We start from the raw sequence: 21,840 nt of genomic DNA, 5'->3' as shown, positions 1-21,840 counted from the left end.
AAAGTAGTGATAAAGGAAGCACTCTAATACTGACTTGACATATTACAGGACTTAAAGTGAGCATCCCCACAATACTTATCTTATCTCTAAAGTCTTGATCTTTAATGTTCCACGTTTCGATCTTGTTTATCATTTGTTTTCTATCTGATTATGTGTCCAAGTTGTGCAGGGCAATAGAATCAAAACTCATTCCTGAGTCATCATCTTCATTAGGATCCTGTGTATCTTGGAGATAGGCAAGACTATTCTAGAACAAACTATTCTCGAATTCTTCGTCTTCTTCTGATCTTAGAGTATTATTGTCTGCATTATCCATGTCTGGAACTAATCTATCCGAGCTTGTACTGGGCTTGTCTTTGCTATCAATATACTTGTCTTGCTCTTGGCTATTAAAATTTTATTCTAAAGTCTTTTTTATTATAATCTCAATATTTTCATTCCTTCTTTTAGAAATTAAAGTTTTTCTACAAGTTTTAACTAATTTCTGTTTTGATGAAGAACAACCTTCATCTTCACTTTTGGCAAAATGACAGTCATTAACGGATTTGATTTGTCTTTACCGGTCACCGTTTGAACCGGACTAGCTGTACCAACATCCGATACAGTGAATTTCTGAGCATTCAGAAGGGAATGCACACCCTTCTCATCCATTTTTTGTGGAGATGGAGAACTCTGAGTCTGAATACTTGTATTTTTCTTATTCTGAAAAATATTGAGTCTGTCTCTTAGAGTCTGTACTTGTTCTAGTAGTCTGGCATTTTCAACAAAAAGAGCTTCTTTCTAAGCATTGAGTTTCTTGAAGGCTTCTGTCATTGATGAGCAATGGTCGCAGAAAATTATCTTACCAGTGTCTTTCTGAATATTATATTGGGATATTTGGTTTGAATTTTGTCTAAGAGATGGTGATATGTAATAATTAGGTCCTAGATATCCTCTTGCATGATCTGATGCTTCGGAAAAATCATTAAAACCTTTAAAAAGTGGAGTTTTAATCCCATTTATAGAGTATATTACTTCTAAGCAAGTTTGAAAAATACCTTTAGTTTTTTCATGTATGACAAATAATCTAAAAACAGTTTGTCAATGTCCTAAGTGTTCTTGCATATTTAAACTAAATACTAAAATATCGTCTACATAGACTAATACAAAAATTTTATATTCTCCAAAGATATTGTCCATTTTTCTTTGAAAAATAGGTGGAGCTGTCTTAAGTCCAAATGGCATAACTAGCCATTCAAAATGTCCTCCTAGGCATGAAAATGTTGTCCATTCAATACTGTCTGGATGCATTTTTACTTGCCAGTACCCTGACTTACAATCAAATTTACTAAAAATCTTCTTCCCTTGTATTCTATTAATTAATTCATTTTTATCTGATAATTTATATGCATCTGTCCTGGTATTATCGTTTAATCTTTTATAATTAATTAACATACTAGTTTTTCCTCTTACTTGTTCACTATGATTCCTTACTAAGAATGCTGTTGATCTATGTCTAGAAATAAATCTTCTTATTACTTCTAAATTTTAATAATTCTTTTATTTGTATATCAAATTCTTTGGTGTCTTCATTATTTGATTCTATAGTTACTGTTTTTATTGCATATTCTGGGTTAATAATATCTAATTTACACATTAATTCATTAGCATTCCAATGTGCTAAGGGTTTTTCTCCTATAATTTCTATTTTATCTAGAATGGCTATTACATCTTCTAAGTCTTTAGGACTATTTATTATTCCTATTCTATTTATTCCATCATGAAAATTATAAAATTGTGTTTCTATCTTGATTGAAGAGTAATCTTTTTCTATATTTTTTAGATACTCTGTCTCTTCTACATTTTTTAAAGTGTATTCTTTAATTTTTTCTAGGTTTTCTTCTAACAATAAATTATTTTCTGTACACTGTTTATTATTGGACAGTTTTCACAACATGGGTGTAAATCTTTATCTTTTTTATTTATTCTAAGTTTTCTTTCTATCGTTGGATAACTTGTAGTTTGTACGGGAGTGTATGTAACATTTTTAAACAGTATTACTCTATCTTCTGTTATAAGGCATCCTCCTTCATTTTATATACAGAATTTTAAACCGATTATGAAATCTGATCCTATGTTTAAATCCCTTGCTAATATTTTATTTACATTATAAGTAGGTTTATAAAACTCATTACAAGTGTTTAAAAAATTTATTTGTGCTTTTTTGATATAATATTTATAAGTATTATATGATCCATTCATTTGTCTTACCGCTACTGGTTGGTTTAAAATTTTTATTACATGTTGTGGTACTATTGATTTATTAATTAAACAACTTGTACATCCAGAATCAAGTAATGCCAAAGTTTCTATTTCTATGTCTTGAATTTTTATTTTTACTAGTACTTTTATTGTTGAAAATTCCTTATCTTTGTTACATATTAAACTACTACTTCCTTTTACATTCATAAGCTCTGTTTCTAATTGATCCGGATGTCTTATTTTTTGTGTACTTGTCTCTTCTTCAATTGTTTTTTCTTTTTCTATTTTGATTAATCTTTGTTCTAATTCATTTACTCTTGCTTCTAGGGTTGCTATTCTTAAGTTTATAAGTTGATTAGCTGTTTGTCTTTCTTTACTTACTTCTGATTCTATTTTTATTTCTAATATATTTTCTATACAACTAATGCATGCTTCCATATAACATTTGTTACATTTTGCCCTATTTTCTTTACTAGGGTACCATTTACATATACTACATCTATTGCTATCTAATCCTTTATTTCTTTGAATGATATGTGTACATTCTTGTGTAGCATTCATTAGGTTGTTAATTATTAAGTCATTTAGATTTAAATCATTTATCTATTGTCCTATTTCATTTACTAAGTTATCTTCTTCTAAATCTGAAGAGTCTGTTTTATCATTATTCTTTAATTCAAAACTTACTTTCGAATATATACTTTCTGTGTCTGACATGTATTCATCTACATTTAATAAAGTCTCTTGAAAATCTTCTATTAGTTGAGAATTTCTAGTTCTACTATTATTTCTTTTAGGACATACATTTACTAAATGCTCAATGCTACCACATGTGTAACGCTGTAATTTATTTTTATAATTTCCTTCATTTCTATATTTTCTAACATGTCTTTCTTTATTTATGTATGGTTTTTTATCTTTAGATTTACGCAAAAAGTAACCTTTGCGAAAGTAAAGTTTTTGATTATAATTCCTTTTATATTTTCTAGGTTTTCTTTGGTTATTATCATAACTTTGTGTTGTGTATATAATTGATTTACAAAAATTCATTTCATTTTTCTTTAGTTTTTTTTGTATTTGTATATTTGTATATTTTTCTGTTAGAATATCCATTATATGTTGGACTCTATGTCCTATGGTCCATTTGGCATTTGGATTTTGAGCTACACCATCTCTCTTATACCATCTTTCTTCTATTTCTCTTTCTAAAGCTCCTGATAATTTATTAAATAGTTTCTTTCCTAATTCCTCGCTAAATGTATTTCCACTAATTGTAGTATAAAAAAAATAATCTTTTAAAAAATTCTTGATATATAGTCAATGTGATATACTTAATTGTTCAAGTTTTACTAATGCCTCTTTTTGTAATGTTATTAAACCACTATTTGGGTCTTTTCCTGTTAGTAGAATATGCATTTTATTTGTAAAATTATAAGGGTTTGGTCCCATTGCTAATAAAACTTGGAATTCTTGTGGAGAATTGGTCTTAAAGGCTTCCCATGTAGCCTTTGCAGATTCTCCTAAGAAAGTTTTCATGTATTTATACATTGTTTCTATATTTATTTCGGTATAATGTCTTAAATAGTCTGCTACTACTATTCCTTTCCATAAATCTATTACTGAATCCCATATTTGTGGGTCATGAGCTGCTATATTTAATATTTTACCTTTACTTCCTTCTTCTTGTAACTTAAACTATTCTTCTATTGGCATTCTTTTTCCTGCCGGTCTTATGTTTTCTCTAATTTCTGTATCTGGGTTTAATCTAACAGCTGGTCTTCTAGGTACATTACCTGTACTATAATCTATAGGTTGCAGATGTGGAATAGTCTGCTAAAATGGGCTAGCACTTATTGATGGGGCTGTTTCTAATTCTGCTAATTCTTTATAACTGATTATTGATGTTGTATCTTCACTTTCTTTTTCAGATATTGTATAATCACTTTGAATTCCATATCCTAAATTATCATTTTTTTCTAAGCAAGTTTTAATGTGTTCTATACATTTTGTTATATCCATATTTGTTTTCTTACATCCTTTACATTTAAATATTATATATCTATGTTCTTCAGCTAATCTTATAGCTTTTTCTATTTCTTTATCCACTTTGTATCTTTCTTGTAATATTTCTACATTCATGAATTCTTGTTCTGTTGCTATAGTACTTTCTGTTTCATCTAAGTCTTTTTGACTAGTATAGTTGTAATCTGTAAACCTAATTGATATTTTTCCTTTACTAAACGTATATAGTAAGTGAGATTCTGGTGTGAATGTTTTAGGTTTATTAAATTTTTCAATGTTTTAGGTTTATTAAATTTTTCTAGATTCCATTCTAGACCTGCATATTCTTCTGAATTTATTTTTATTGGTTTTATTAATTTTATTCCTTTGTTACCCATTACTTCAACTACATCATTTACTTGTAATTTGAATTTTGTATTACTACTCAAGGTCATTTTTCCTATAAATCCTACACACATTAATAAATTATTTCCATTATTCATTTCTTCATATCCTTTAGTCTGAATTCCTATTTTGATATTTTTTTTCAAATTCTTTTAGGTTCATTAAGAAATCTGGACTAATATAGAATATTCCTCCATTATTTGTCATGTCTACCTCTGTTAATCTTATTATTAACTTTTTGATATCTGACCATCTATCATTATATATTACCATCAATACTTTAGTTCCTAAGTTTTTTTCTGGTTAATCCTTTTATACCTATAACTATTAATCCCATGTGCATTAATAACATTTTATTATTTTTTATTTGTCTTAATGATTCCGAATTTACTAAATTTTAAGGTTGTAAAGTTTTCTCCTATAACTGATATTTATTCTTCTCTGTAGTGTCTATATAATTGATTGTCAATAGAAAAATACCTAGCATTGTATAGCTTTCTAGGATTTAATAATTGTAATTGATTTTGTTGAAAAATTTGTAAGTCTCTATCTATATGTATTATTTCATTTAATTCTTGGGATTCTGTTTCTGGGTGTCTTCTAGATATTATTCTAGAAATAAGGCTATTACCCATTCTGTTTTCAGAAAAACTTAATCTTTGTCTTTCTCCTTGTCTTTCTTCTTCGATGGTTCTTTCTAGTCTACTTGAAACAAAGTCCATTTTTTAGATTTTCTAATTATATTTTGTCTCTCTTGTCTAGGAGTTAATTCAGTTTTCTTTAGTTGAGTAATTAATTCGTCTATTTCAGTATTTTTAGGTTCTTGAACTTCTTTATCCTTGATTAAGTTATCTATCTTTTTATGCAATTCTATTAATAACGTTATTATTGTATTATTTTGTTTTAATATGACTTTATCTGTGTGACTTGAAGGAATATACTTAGATAGTCCTTCTGGTTCACTGTGATAGCTTTTCGATTTTTCTAATGCCCCATTGTAATTTATATCTTCTTCTTCACTCATGAAAGTGAGATTTCTTCTAATCTTTGTATTACTATTTTTAGTTTACTTATTTCTTTATTGATGAATTATACTTGTTCTATAACTTTTACTACTAATTGAGTGGTTTTAATTTCTAGTTCTTTTGATTTTTCTGCTATAGTCTTTATTAATCTTTCTATTTCTGTTTTTGTAGGAATTTTGTCCAAATTAAATTTAGTATTTAAGTAGAGAAGTTTTCTATCTATCTCTAATTCTTGTGATTTTAAGTAGTCAAAATTTTGTTCTAACTTTTCTAGTGTCTTTTTGTGTTTATTTTGAGTAACTTCTGTTTCTTCTAATAGTCTAATTATAATTTTATCTTTTTCTTGAATTTTTCCACTAAGATTTATTATTAAATCTATTATAGTATTATATTGTTTGTCTTCGGAATGTAATAGGTGTTCTCCTTGGCTAAAGTTACACTTTATAACAATATTATCTTTTAATGCTCTATATTTCTTTTCAGGTTGAAATCGGAGTCTCTATCTACATCTATTATTTCATTTAATTCTTGAGATTCTGTTTCTGGGTGTCTTCTAGATATTATTCTAGAAATAAGGCTATTATCCATTCTGTTTCCAGAAAAACTTACTCTTTGTCTTCCTCCTTGTCTTTCTTCTTCGATGATTCTTCCTGGTCTAGTTGAAAGAAAGTCCATTTTTTAGATTTTCTAATTATATTTTGACTTACAAATTTTTTAACAAAATTAATTACAATTATTAAATCCTAAAAAGCTATACAACGCTAGGTATTCTTCTATTGACAATCAATTATATAGACACTAAATAGAAGAACAAATATCAGTTATAGGAGAAAATTTTACAACCTTAAATTTAGTAAATTCAGAATCATTAAAAAAAATAAAAAAAATAATAAAATGTTATTAATGCACATGGGATTAATAGTTATAGGTATAAAAGGATTAAGGTTTTTTCGATCTTGTCTTTCTACTAACTAAACATAAGTCTTATATAGATACAAATGAGAAAAAAGGATTGGACGGTTCTTGAACTTCTTTACCCTTGATTAAGTTATCTATCTTTTTATGCAATTCTATTAATAACATTATTATAGTATTGTTTTGTTTTAATATGACTTTATCTGTGTGACTTGAAAGAATATGCTTAGATAGTCCTTCTGATTCACTGCGATAGCTTTTCGATTTTTCTAATGCCCTATTGTAATTTATATCTTCTTCTTCACTCATGAAAGTGAGATTTCTTCTAATATTTGTATTACTATTTTTAGTTTGCTTATTTCTTTATTGATGAATTCTACTTGTTCTATAATTTTTGTTACTAATTGAGTGGTTTTAATTTCTAGTTCTTTTGATTTTTCTGCTATAGTCTTTATTAATCTTTCTATTTCTGTTTTTGTATGAATTTTGTCCAAATTAAATTTAGTATTTAAGTAGAGAAGTTTTCTATCTATCTCTAATTCTTGTGATTTTAAGTAGTCAAAATTTTGTTCTAACTTTTTTAGTGTCTTTTTCTATTTGTTTTGAGTAACTTCTGTTTCTTCTAATAGTCTAATTATAATTTTATCTTTTTCTTAAATTTTTTCACTAAGATTTATTATTAAATCTATTATAGTATTATAGTGTTTGTCTTCGAGATGTAATAAGTGTTCTCTCTATATATATGTGTAGAAAAGTAAGAGTTGGTCATAGTCAAAAGGAACACTTATGAATGTAGTTGGTTGAGTTCATAAATTGGTCAAATTAGCTAATAAGTATTTTTGCCTCATTATTTGGTAACACCTAAAATGCTTACAAGTCATGCACTTACAAACCAAAATCACTCACAAGCGATGTTTTTAGTCATTTCTAGCTTATGATTTAATTTTAGGGTAAACAACATAAATTCCAACACTTTGCTATCTAATTACCCTCTCTCTCAACTTTTATATTAATTACTTAATATTCCGAATATGATACATAAGTTTGGTCTGAATATATAACCTACAAATACATAACTACTAATTGACTATAAAAAACAAAATAACAATAAAAGAGTAAATAGTGGAGCAATTAATGCGATTCTAATTGAGCAATTATATCTCTTTATTTCTTCCATCACAAGCCTTTTATCTTTTCCTTTATACTGCAAAGCTTCCTCCTTTAACCTTTCAATAGCTGTAACAATAATTAAAAACAATAAATAAATAATTAAATCCTAAAATAATTCATAGAATTGGAAAAATAGAAGAAAAAAATTGACCATCCTTTAGGAGAACTATACAAAAGGGCAGTTCACGTTTGAATGCTTCGATTTTTCTGAGTTCTTCTTCTAAAGCAACAATAAATTGATTGAGCTTTGTTAATTTGTTGGAGATGTCATCCATGGCAGAAACTTCAGTTAAAACATCTGAAATTATTTTTGGGACATAAATAAAGTTCAAATAAAGTTGAATGTATCGGATGAAAAAACAATACAAGTCAACTTCAACATTTACTATGTATTAGAAGTAATGATATATCTCACACTTATGTATCATACTTATAATGTTTAATGTATCAGGTGTAAAACAAACTAAAACTCACATACAATTTTCAGAATGTATCATATAAATCTAAAATCTCGACAAAATTAGCTCCATGTATCATATTAAGTATATTACATATATCAAGTATAAAACTGAACCATAATCACATAGATGTTGTATTATGTATCATAACGCATTAGCCTTGAATCTATGTATTAGATGCGGTATATTAAATGTATTAGATGCAGTATATTGAATGCATCATATCTATAAAGAAACAAAAATCACATGTAAAAATTTATGATGTATCAGAACGCATGCATTGTCACGAAAATTGATTTTTTGTAACTTGCTTATTCCTCTTTACAGATTCAATAATCGATAACTTCTTCATCATAGCCGGGTCATTTTGATATTTCAATCGATTTTTATGAAAATTAATGTCTTTCATATCATAATGAAATGGTGGAAATTAAAAAAGAAAGTTAATGGTTGATATATTTGCATTGTCGAATATTTAGATCGACCATTGCTATCTTGCACGTTGCACTGATGGACTTATTGGCGTTATTCATGGACTACTGGTGTTACCATTTCCAACAACTACTTCACTCAACATGATAATGAAATTGTGAAAATTAAAAAAGAAAGTTAATGGTAAAAAGATGGAGTTGTTAGATTTAATTTAGTAGATGAGAACATGGTGAAAATTCAAAAGAAAGTTAATGGAAATTGTAACTTGAATATTGAAATAGAAGATGAAGATGAGAACATGGTGGAATTCAAAATGGGTGAGTTGAGAAAATTGTGGGATATATTTTCTGATTTTTGGGCTAGATTTGTGGCACAATAAGGGGTTGTGGGTGGATTTTTTAGATGTATCAGAAAAGAGACAACTATTTTGAGTAAAAAGAGATTTTTGTAATTAGTTTGGTTGGATGGGATTTTAAGTAATAATAGAAACTTAAGGTGTGGTTATAAGTAATTTATCCTTAATTTTATAGTTCATTAGCACTTTTGATTTAATCAAACGTTTTACAATTTTATTCTCAACATTTTAATTTTGTAATCTCTGAAATACTCTTCTGAAAACTTAACTTTTAGTTCTCTTTTTATTCTATTTCTATCAACATTCATCCTTATATATATATATATACACACACATATACATATATACATACATACATACTAGATTTTTGGTATGTGCATTACATGTTTGTCCATTACTATTGTATAGCATGTTATTGTAAAACGAAAAATTGTACATCAAACAAATATTAAACCTAATTTTTCATGAAAAGTCTTTCGCTATTTTTCTTTTTCACGAAAAGAGCACATATCTTTTTGCTAAAAGAAAGTTTATGTCTTCACAATATACGAAAGTACAACAAAGGATAGACAAACAATACATATATTTTTGTCATAAAAAATACACATCTTTAGAATTATACAAAAATACAACAAATGATAGCATGTGATGCCTACGTATTTAAGTTGGTGAATGCACTTTTTTATGCGATATGTGATTGTTTTAGTTAGATCCTCGGCTCAAGAAATAATAATAATAGCAACAATAAAAATCAAATTAAAGAATAAATTAACAAACTTACCATAAAACATATTTGTTTGAGACGACCAAATGCTACCAAAAAACAAAACAAATTAATTTTAAGCCCCATAATATGTAGAGTTAGGTTTAAGATTTACATACACAATTTTTTGTAGAGTCATGAAATATTTTAATATATTATTATTGTTAGTATGTTTGTCTATGAATAAAAGAATTTCTTAATACATTCAAAAAAGAATGTCATGTACAAATGGGATTGAAAGTAGGGAAAATTTGAGAGTGAAAAAAAATACTGTAAGAAACATGCAAATTTATGAGAGGAAAAACGAAGGAAGAGTCCTACAACTAAAAATGAATGACGTGTTTGAATTTTATTTGGAAAAGAAGACTCCTTTAATTAATTGACCAATAACTTCACAAAATCATATGATTTTCTTGTATTATTTTATTTAATAAATATATTAAATTACATAGTTTAAATAACTAAAATTTCTTTTTCTTTTTTTTGATAATAACTAACTAATATTATTTTTGGTAAAAAAGTTGTAATTGTACAAAAGGAAAATAAGTTGGGGGACAAAATTAATGATTTTTGGGCAGCAAAACCTCATAACCGTAGGATTCATTACTTGATTGTAAAGTCCTAATACAATTCATATTTTGAATTTAATTAAATTTTGGCCTCTAAGAATTTTTCCTACAATATATTTTAGGAGTCTTTTAATTTTTCACAATAGAAGATAATATAAATATAATTAATTAATAATCGAACGAAATAAATGAAAATATGATTTTGTCTAATGCAAGATTTTTTTAAAGGGCAAAAAGTTCAAACAATATTTTAAAAACGTTTCACACTTTTAATATAGTATAGATATAGATATAGATAGAGATAGGTTATGTAATTTCTTAGTAAATTTTTTCTTCCTTTTACTTTGAGTTTAATGTACGTGGGGTTTTTTTTTTTGGGTTATTATAAGTACTTTTCATAAGTTTTGCAATAGACAAATTCATAAACCAAAAAAATTTGTAGGGGGGTGCGCGGATCTAATAGATTTAGTAGGTTTCTAGTGAATCTATTTTTATTTGTATGTGGATATTTTTTAAATTTTGTTTCAATATCTTTTAATGATTTACTTTTTTCGTAAGATATATTCATTAATTATTTTATCCTGTAGTAATTGCAGAGTTACAAATTTCTATATAATAATTTATCCTATCTGTGCTATAATGTATATGTAATTCTAGATTTTCAATGTTATTTATTATCTTGTGTTGTTCTTCTCGTAGTGAGTTTTTTAAATTATATAAACTATCACATGTACTTTTATCTAAATTTTCTAAGGTTTTTTCTATCCATACTAATTTTTCTTTTAGGTTTTCCATTATTTTTCTAATTCGGTTTCTATAATTAATTTCATTATTTAGATTTTCTTGATTTTCTCTAGTTTTTCTAATATATTCTATCATTTTTTAATCTGAATAATATCCTTCTGGGTAAATTTCTTCGTATAACTGTTCTAGACAATTTGTAGTTTCAATTTCGTAATCTATTACTTTTTCTAATATTATTTTCTTAATATCTATCATTTCTAGGTTTTTAAGTATATATAAGATTAAAACTTTAAGATAATCTAAATGATCTATTTTCTAAAATTGGTATTTTGAAGTTGTTTGTTTTAGCCTTAGTAGTTTTTGCATATTTTTATTAAGAAATTTTATATCTTTATTTTCCATGTATTTATCTATATTTATTTTATCTGTTTTTCTAGTAACTGTATGTTTTTTTTTTTTTATATCTTTTTCTAAAAATTCTATGTAACTTATCATCGTAAGTATTTATAAGAGTAGTTAGGTAGATGTGGTATATAATTTACTCTAGTCATGTAGTATTTACCAAAAGCTTTTTCTAATATGATCTTTCTTATATCTGCTACTTTTATATTTCTAAGTGCATACAAAGTAAGTATTTTGAATTTATCTACCATCACATCAGATAAATTATCATTCATTTTCATAAAATTGCTTTTTTCAAAATATTCCCTTCAACCATGTACATAACAAAATATGGTCATCTTAGCTTACTATATACTAGATTATTCTTAAATAATATGTTCTTCCGTCACTATTAACATGGTAATTCGGATACTTTTTCCCTTAAACAGCGCCTCTACTCTGGTTACTCCCCGCCACGGCTTCTTGCCTCATTGGTTTCACCTTTAGGATGGCATAGTCCTTAGGGATTTTTCTCCGTTTCCTCTTTGTTAATAAACTTCTTAACATATTATTCTTCGAATAATTCTACTATAAAGTAACTAATATGAATTTATTTTATCATATCATGATTGTTGGGAATTATGAATTTAGCTATTCATAATCATAAATAGATATACCTGTTCGGGTAGCTTTGATATTTCTGAAGTTTGTTGCTCCATAGCTTTTTCCATTGGAATATGTTTATTTAATTAACTGAGTAAAGTATTTGTTTGTGGAGTGGAGAGAAAAGTTGCTTCAACGCATGAAGGCTTGCCTTTGCAATGCCTTCTGCCTTCTTCATTTATAGAACAAAAATTTACAAACTTTCTTTACACATGTTAAAACTAAAATAAAGAAAGAAGAAAAAAGTCAAATAAAGGGGCCTATGACCTATCCTATTTTCCTATTACTTACGTAAAAGTCCAATAATCTAATTAATGTACAATAACTTTAATCAAGACTTTTGTACAATAATATACAATAATTCAGACTTTGTACAGTATCTTGTCTCCGTTGATTTTGTCGTATCTGCTCCATTATTGCTCCTTATCTTATCTTTTCGGCTGTCATTTTGTCTTCTTTATTCTAGATGTACCTCTGAAATAATATTATCTTCTCCATTGCACCTCGAACATTGGTGGTCTGGATATTTGTGTCCAATTATTTTACAGTATCTTGTTAGTAGTCCGTCTGAAATAAATTCTTTTTTTATTGCTCTTGCGGTAGATTGTTTTTCTGGGTTAAGTAGTGTCATTATCCATTGTCTTACGTCTTACATATCTGCTTGTCGTAGCTATTTTGAATTTGAGTAAATCATTTGATGATCTCTCGAATAGTAGCTCCATATTGGGTTTCCGTTAGTATAGTTATTTGCTAATTCTTGAATGATCGTAGCTAGTCCAATAAGTCGTTTATTTGCATAAAAATCTGGTATCTCAATTCTGGGTATCTCCGGTTGCTGCGAAATATCTTCTGGTATAATCATATCTCTTGTTAATCCTATCTTTACAACTTGTATAACTGGTTTTATTTCATCATATAATATCTCTGCTGGTGCAGTATAACACTTTATATAAAATAAATTTCCTTTTGTTATTCTTTTGTAGGTAGTGAATATCTTGTATAATTCTTCCATAGCTGTTAGCTCTTCTCCGTCTTGGGTATATATGGTATTTAGTAGTCCATAGTCAAAACAGGTTTTAACTAGGCTTGGGTTAGTTTTGGGTAGTGCAATTAATTTATTATATCCTTGTAATTTTTGGGTTATATAATTGGTATTTGGTTCTTTGATATTTGTAGCTCTGGGGTTGTGGTTCAGAAAGGTTTGTACTCTGTATATATTTTCTATGTATTTCTGGGCGGTGTAGTTGTATACTTTTTTGTCTTGGTTTAGGCTATCTCGGTATGTGTTAACTTGTGGGGGTATGAATAAATGGTCTTTTTGTGTTTTTGGTGTAAATGGTTTTTTAAATATTTTATTCATATTTATATTCTGGTATCTTGGTCTATTAACTCCTTTGCTTGTACCTGCAGAAGTAGATTGATAAATGTTATGGGTTTTATGGAGTGTCCCAACGCCTCCTTCTAGCTCTGGATTTTTAATGTCTTCCGATCGACATAGCTCTGCACACTGCTGAGTTAGCTGATTTGTAGCTATAGACTTCAGTTTATCTTCATTAGTCTTTAGCTTTTCTATCTCATTACCCATACTGTCCACTTTCATTGAAAGCGTAGTTAAGGTGTTAAGTATTTTTTCTAGAGTATCTTCCTCTATTATTTCAGTCTGTGTAGCTTTGTCTTGATATGTAATCTGCAATAACATTTTTGTTAGTACTGATTACTTCAATTGTAAATGTGAAATTTAATATATTTAAAACTAGTCTCCGAATCTCTTTTGTTGTAACTGAATTTTGTATTTTCTTTGTTAGCCACCAGCGTACCTGTGTATTATCTGTTCGTACAATAAATTTATTATATACAATATATGGCTCAAATGCTAATAAACATTTATATAATGAACATAATTCTTTCCTATTTATTTTCCATTTTATTTCTGTCTCGTTGAACGTACCTGAGTAGTATCTACAATGGTGTTCTATTTTTTCTGCTTCATATCGATATTTAAGTACTCCTCCGTAACTATATTCACTAGCATCTGCTTCTACTATATATATAAATTTTTTTTTCATCTGGAAATTGCAATTTTGGTAATTCTCTACAAAGTAATTTTATTTTTTGAACTTGTTTTTTTATCTTTTTCATCATAGTTATATTCTATATCCTTTTTTAATTTTGTCTGTAGTGGTTTTAAAGTTTCTGCTAATTTTGGAATATATTCTCTTACTTGGTTTACTAGTCCTAAAAATGATTGTAATTTCTTTTTTGTATCTAATTCTTCTTTCGAATTTATTATTTTTTTTACTATATGTTGTTGCATTTTTACTCCACTTTTATCTATTTGTATTCCTAAAAATTCTATCTGGTTTTTCATAATTTCAGCTTTCTTTTTGCTTAGACTTATTCCCAATTTTTCTATTATATCTGTAAACTGTTCTAATAATTTTAAATGTTCTTCTTTGGTTTTTGTGTATAATAATATATCATCTATGTATACTATACAATTAGATAATTGTTTAAAATAATTGTCCATAAAATGTTGGTATCTACCTGGTGCATTTTTATATCCAAATGGTAACACGTTCCATTCATAAAATCCTTGTGGTACCGTAAATGCGGTTAATTCTTTAGATTCTTCTTCTAGCTTTAGGTGGTAAAATCCTGATTTACAATCAAATTTGCTAAAATAATTATATCCTTGGATTTGTCTTATTTTTAGTATCTTATTTGGTATTGGATAATTATATGTTATAGTTTTTGCATTTAAATTTCTATAATCAATAACCATCCTACTTTTTCCTCTTTTTTGTTCACTATGTTTATTTACTATAAATGCTGGACTATTATGTTTACTATTACTTTTTTGTATGTATTGTTTTTCTAATAATTCATCTATGTGCATTTTAAATTCTTTTAAATCATCAAAATTATATGTTAATGGTTTTTGGGTTATTATGCTATTTTTATCTATTAATTTAATTTTTATAGTAGTTTTATGTTTTTCCCATCCTTTTAATGGATCTTCACTATATAATTGTTCTAATTTTTTCTGAATTATTTCTATTTTATTTATTGAAAATATAGTTATTTCTGTTTTATTTATCGAAAATACTACTAATTCTATTGTATCTTCAGTATTTTTTATATTTTCTAACTTTTGTGTAATTTTTTCACTTCCTTTTATCCAATCAGTTTTCTTTCTTATTTTATTATTAACTCTTTTTGCTCTTACTTTTTGTTTACATGGTGTTGTAAACCACCAGTCTGTTTTGGTTATTATATGTGGGTATAATTTATCTAAGAATGGCATTCCTAGAAGTATATCTTTTGATGTTAATTCATAATTATAAATTTCTTCTATTGTTAATATCTTATCCCATACTTGTATTTTTACATTCCTAGCTTTATAAGTAATTAAGCTTCCTTCATTATTAAATCCTTTAACTATTATTGGTGTTTTTAATTTATCCCATTTACTTTCTGGTAAGCAATTATATCTACATAAATTAGCTTCTGCTCCTGTATCTATCATATGCGTATAATATCTACTGTAATATCCTTCTACTACTATCTTCATTAATACATATATCTTCATTTCATGTTAAAGCTCTTTTTAAGAATAACTTTTCTTTGTTATATGTTAAGGTTAATTGTGTATGTTCTATATTATATGGTTTTACTTGTTCTAACCATTTTATTCCTAATATTATATCTGTTTTTTGCATTTCTTCCTTTACTTCGAATTCTATTTTTATTTTTCTAACTCCTATTATTATTTCTTTTTCTGCAATATTTTTATTATTTATTAAACTTCTTGGTAAATCTGGGCATATATCATTGTCGGTTTTATTTCTTCATTTTTTACTAGATATTTTGCTATATAATTTTCTTCTTGTCCTGTATTTAAAAGTATTAGATATTCTTTTTCATTTATTTTTCCTGTTATGTAATATTGGTTTAAATTACTTATTGAATTTGTTTCATAACTTGTTCTTTTTGATGAGCTTGATGATTCTGGTTTTTCATTAGCTATTCTTTTTGTTGTACTTAATCTATCATTTACTATTTCTAAATTTTCTTCTGGATCTATGTCTCTATAGGTATAATCATTATAATCTATTGTTTTTACTATTTGTTCGAATGGGCTTTCTATTTGTATTTTGTTAATCTTATTTTTTCCTGTTATTTTATGTTTTGTTGTTAATACATACAGATTTTTACATCTTGCTGTAAATATTTTACTTCCTGGGGTTAATTCTATTCCTGATATTTTCCAATATAATACTAATGATTTATCTATATTACTATCTGTTACTGCTACTGAATAATTTGCACTTATTATAAATTTAAATTTTTGATATATTAGATTTCCTTTTACGACAGTTATTATGCTTTTTTCTATAGGTTTTATAATTCTATCGTCTGCTAAATATAATTCTATTGGTATATCTATTCCTTCTCTAAAACATGCTTTTATTAATATCTCTGTACCTCCAAGGTGTACATATTTTATTGGATCTCCTTTACTTTTTATATCATTTATCTCTTTATTAATTATTCTTTTTATTACCAGTGGTATACTAGCTTTTCCTTTTGCATATCTGCAGTCTATTACATGTTCTTTTTGGCATACTACATAATATTCATCCTTTTTCCTAGTAAAAATATTTTTTATTGTTGGTATTTTAAATATTTTCTCTACACTTAAATCTAATTCTTTTCCTTTTATTTCATCAAATATGTTACTATCAAATATTATTTTTTGTTCCGTTCCTTCATCATTTAAATATTCTTCCTTTGTTATTATTTTTATATCTTCTTCAGTCATTTGATTCATCTATTTCGCTATCTATTTCATTATCTGTTTCGTTTTCGAAAATTTCCTATATACTATCTTCACTTTCTAATTCATAATCTATATAATCTATCTGCATATATTCTGTATTATCTATTCTTATTTCTGATATTTGTTTATTTTTTGGATTTTTAGGTAATTTACAATCTCTAGCTAAATGTCCTAACTTTCCACAATTATAACAAGTACATTCTTTTATAGATTTCTTCTTTCTGTATGGTCTTTTATGTTTATAATTTCTTACATAATATCTTTTTCTTGGTTTCTTATATTTATATTTTGATTTTTTATATTTCTTATATTTCTTATGTCTTTTTCTTTTCTTATAATATCTTTCTTCGCATCCAAATTGGGGTGCTATTTTATTTTTGCAACAAGCTAAATTTCTTATTAATGTTTTTTCCATTTTTAATTCTTCTCTATATTTTTCACATAAGTTTCTATACCATTGTTGTAAATATTTTATTCTTGCTCCTAACGTATCTACTATTTTTGCTTCTTCCCAACTTTTTATTATTTTCGAACTAAATGGTTCGGGTAATTTATTAAAATATAATTTTCTTATTTCTTTACTTTCTTCTATACTATATGCTCCTTTGTAATAATATTCTTTAAATGCGCAAGTATATTCATCTATATAACACATATTACATATTGCTAATTTTAACATTAAATTTCTATTTGTATCTTTTTCTTCATTTTGTTCTTCTTCGATTGTTGTCGTACTACCAAATTCATCTTTTATAGCTGTTTCATATTTTTTTAATAATTCTATAGGTGTTAGTTTAGTTGTTGTCGATGATGTTCCTTCTATAGGTTTATTAGTTCTTAGTACTTTTTTTCTATTTTCGGTTAAATTTGCAAACCATAGTTTTACTGATCCTATTAAAGTTTTTTCTATATATTCAGGTGCATCTGTTATATTTATATTATTATCTAATAATTGTTTTGTCATATATCCTATCCATAATTGTATTATTTTTTCTGTATCTATTACACAGTCTAGATCTAAAAAGTTATAATTTTTATTAATTATTTGTTTTGGTATCCATTTGTCATATTCATTATATTTTTTAAACTTATTCTTATAATATATAAGTTTTCTTATTTCTGTTGTTTTAGGTATTATATTTTCATTTTCTTTTTTATCAAGAGTATTTATTTCTGTGTGAGTATTTTCTAAGTTTTCTTCATTAATTTCGTTTTGTTCTTCATTGATTTCTAATTTTTTTGTATTTGTTAATATTTCTGTATATGTTTCACTATCTTTGGACTCATAATTATCTGTCTCTTCAATATCTATATTATTTATTTCTAATTCTTCGTTTTTCATCTCTAATTTTTCCTTAAATTGATTTATCTCGTTTAATAATTTTTGTTCTCTATCTTTTTCTTATTTTTCTTTCTGTCGTTGTTCATACAATTCTTTTAATATTTGTAGTTCTTTTTCTAATTCAGCAATCCTACTATTTTTAGTTTCTTCTATTTTTCGTATTTCTTCTGTAGTTTGTTGTTTTATTTTTTCTATTTCTTTTTTCCTATCTATCTCTTCCTTTTCTTTTTCTATTCTTACCATTGCTGTTAATTTATCTTCTAATTTTAATTATTCTTTTTCTAACATTAGATATAAATGTTCGCCTATTTTCTTATATCTTCGTCCTAGATTAGAAAATACTATTTTTATTTTTGATCCTTCGTAGTTTTCATATATTTTTTCATCTATTATAAATTCTTCTTTATTCCTTTTATTGTGAATAGGTCATGTTGATATACATATTCTAAACTATCTATTTGTGATTCTAATTTTGATATTTCATCTTTTTGTGTATCTATTGAATTTTTACTAACTCCGGCAAATATATTATAATGTAGTCTTTTTATTCTTATTTTTAATTCTTTACGTTTTTCAGAAATAATTTGTTTTAATTCTTTGTATTGTTGTAACTTATTCATTTTAAATTATATTTATAATATCTTGGTGGATATCTAAATCTAATTTTATCATAATTAGGTGGTATGTGTTTCATTCTTCTGGATTTTAAATGTGTTATTAATTTTGATTCAATACTAGATATTAATGTAATTAAGTAGCTAATTTTTGTGGATTTTCTTTTGTTTTATTTAGACTTATATATTTTGAATAATTACTAATTAAAGATTCTTTATTTTTTCTAAAAGCTTTTCTATTTTTGAATGGTCTTCGCATAATTAATTTAATAATTTTGTAGGTAAATTTTTTTTTTAATTCTAACTTAAAATTTTTTAACTCTAACTCTAAATCTAATTCTAATATGTATTCCTCTTCCGTACTTTTTTTAAAGTCGTCCGACACTCATATACCACATATAAACAATAACAAAATAATACGATAATAGAGATATCAAAATAATACAACTAAACCTAACCTTTACATAAAAAAAATTCTCAAAACCGATCAACATTTATCTCTCACCTGTAAACTGCAACAAAATAATACGATAAAAGTGATATCAAAACAATACAATTAAACTTAAATTTTACACACAAAAATTTCTCAAAACCGATTGAGATTCATCTACAAACTGTAAACTACCACAAAATAACAAACTAATAGAGATATTATGATAATACAATTAAACCTAATATTTACCTAAAAAAAATTTCAAAGTCGACACACATTCATCAAGCATCTGTAAATTAAAATAAAGCAATAAGATAATAAAGATATCAAAATAATACAATTAAACCTAATCTTTACACAAGAAATTCTTCAAAGTCAACCGACATTTATCTACGACCTGTAATCTATATAAAAATAATATAATAGTGATCACAAACCTTAGATTTTGATCACACCAATTCTTATCTGTGCGAAAATTTTGACCCTAAAGAATGATTTTGAATGAAACAAAGAAGATATATATATATACGCAAATGTTAAATTCTATTATGTTGACAAAAATAGTGAAGAAGTTAAGGATTAGAAAATCAAGTATCCATCAATCTAAACATGTAATCAAATCAAGTTATTTATATATAATTTTTAAATCTACTAACTTAAAAAAATAATTGGAAAAAAATAAAAATAATGATAATAATGAATGCAAGAAGACAACTTAAATCAAAATTAAAATGCGAAGAAAAGTAGAAAAAGTGTATTTTTTCAAAAATTTTGATTCAAAATAATACTTAAATAGTATTATACCTGGACATTGCGATCAAATTAAATAAGGAGTATATATTAGCTCATTCCTTGCTTCAAACTATGTAACATACTGATTTTATAAATTAAAAAACCAAAGTACCACCAAAATAATAGGAAAAGATTGTGCACCAGCTTCAGATAAGATGTAGAAGTCCTATTTTTATTAATTTAGTAAAGGAAAAAACAAAACAAATTAAAGAGCAACGTAAGAAAACTATCAATTTATCATATATTTTAAAGTTATGATCCCATGTATTTTAGGAGATAATTTTATAAATATAATTAAATAATATTTAAAGAAAAAAGTGATATATTTTAAAGTTCCCAATGCATAAATCAGTTTGTTCTCTAGTTTAACATATATCTCAGTATTTATGGAAGTATTTTCTTAATAGAGTCCTATTTTAGGAGTACTATTGGACAATAGAAAGGAAAATATTAATTAATTGTCCTACCATATATTTTAGGAGTCCCATATATTTCAGGAAATCTAATAAAAAGAAAGATATTAATTAATTCTCCTACATATATTTTAGAAAGTCAATATAATAAAAAATAATTAAATAATAAATTAAAAAATATAAAAAAAAGACAGTTTTGTCCAAAGAAGAGTCTTTTAATAAAGGACAAAAAGTTTAAATCACTTTTCTAAGGGTCTTCACACTTTTAATATATTATACATACATACAAACATACATACATACAAGCAAACATACATACATACATACATATATATATACATATACATATATATATATACACATACATACATATACATATATATACATAGATATACATATATATATATATATATATATATCCAAAATCACTCAAAAGCCATGTTTTAGTCATTTCTAGCTTATGGTTTTATTTTATAGTTCATTGACACTTTCGATTTAATCAAACGTTTTACAATTTTATTCTCAATAATTTAATTTTGTAATCTATAAAACACTCTTCCGAAAACATAACTTTTAGTGATCTCTTTTTATTCTATTATTTAGTGATCTCTTTATATATATAGATACAAATGACGAGCCCGTTTGGATAAGCTAAAAAAAGTGGCTTTTAAAAAATTTCTTAAAAGTGCTTTTGAAAGTGTTAAATTTATTTAAAAAATAAGTAGTTACGTGTTTAGATAAAAGTGCTGAAACGAAAAAAAAAGTTGTTGATGTATTTGGTAAACGATTGCTATTAAACACTTTATTTTTGTCAAAATATCTGAAATACCCTTAAAGCTGTTAACAATATATAGAGTTAATTATTATTAATTTTTATTTCTAAAATAATTCAAATTAATATATATATATATATATATATATATAATATTTTCATGAATGACTATTAAATTTATGCGTTAAAAAATCTATTTTTTGGTTAAAAAGTTTAAATCATCAAACAAAATATATATTTTACTAATCATTATAATTATATTAATTGATAAATAGTTGGTCACAAATGATACTATCTGTTTGATAAAATGACTCTTAATTAAAAAATATATTACTTGTTGATTGAGTAGTGACTATATCACTATTAAAACATTGTTTAATACGAATGTTGCGTTGTGAAAAATAGATAAATAATTCATTAATTGTTCATGAAATTGTATATCTTCAGTGAGTATTCTCCATATATTTTGGTTGGTAAGTTATTTTTTTTTTTAAGAAATTCATATGTTGTAC

Source organism: Capsicum annuum, unplaced genomic scaffold (assembly GCF_002878395.1).
Source record: "Capsicum annuum cultivar UCD-10X-F1 unplaced genomic scaffold, UCD10Xv1.1 ctg2798, whole genome shotgun sequence".
In the NCBI taxonomy this organism is placed as follows: domain Eukaryota; kingdom Viridiplantae; phylum Streptophyta; class Magnoliopsida; order Solanales; family Solanaceae; genus Capsicum; species Capsicum annuum.
The sequence above is the reverse complement of the archived record's forward strand: the minus strand, read 5'-3'. Positions refer to the sequence as shown.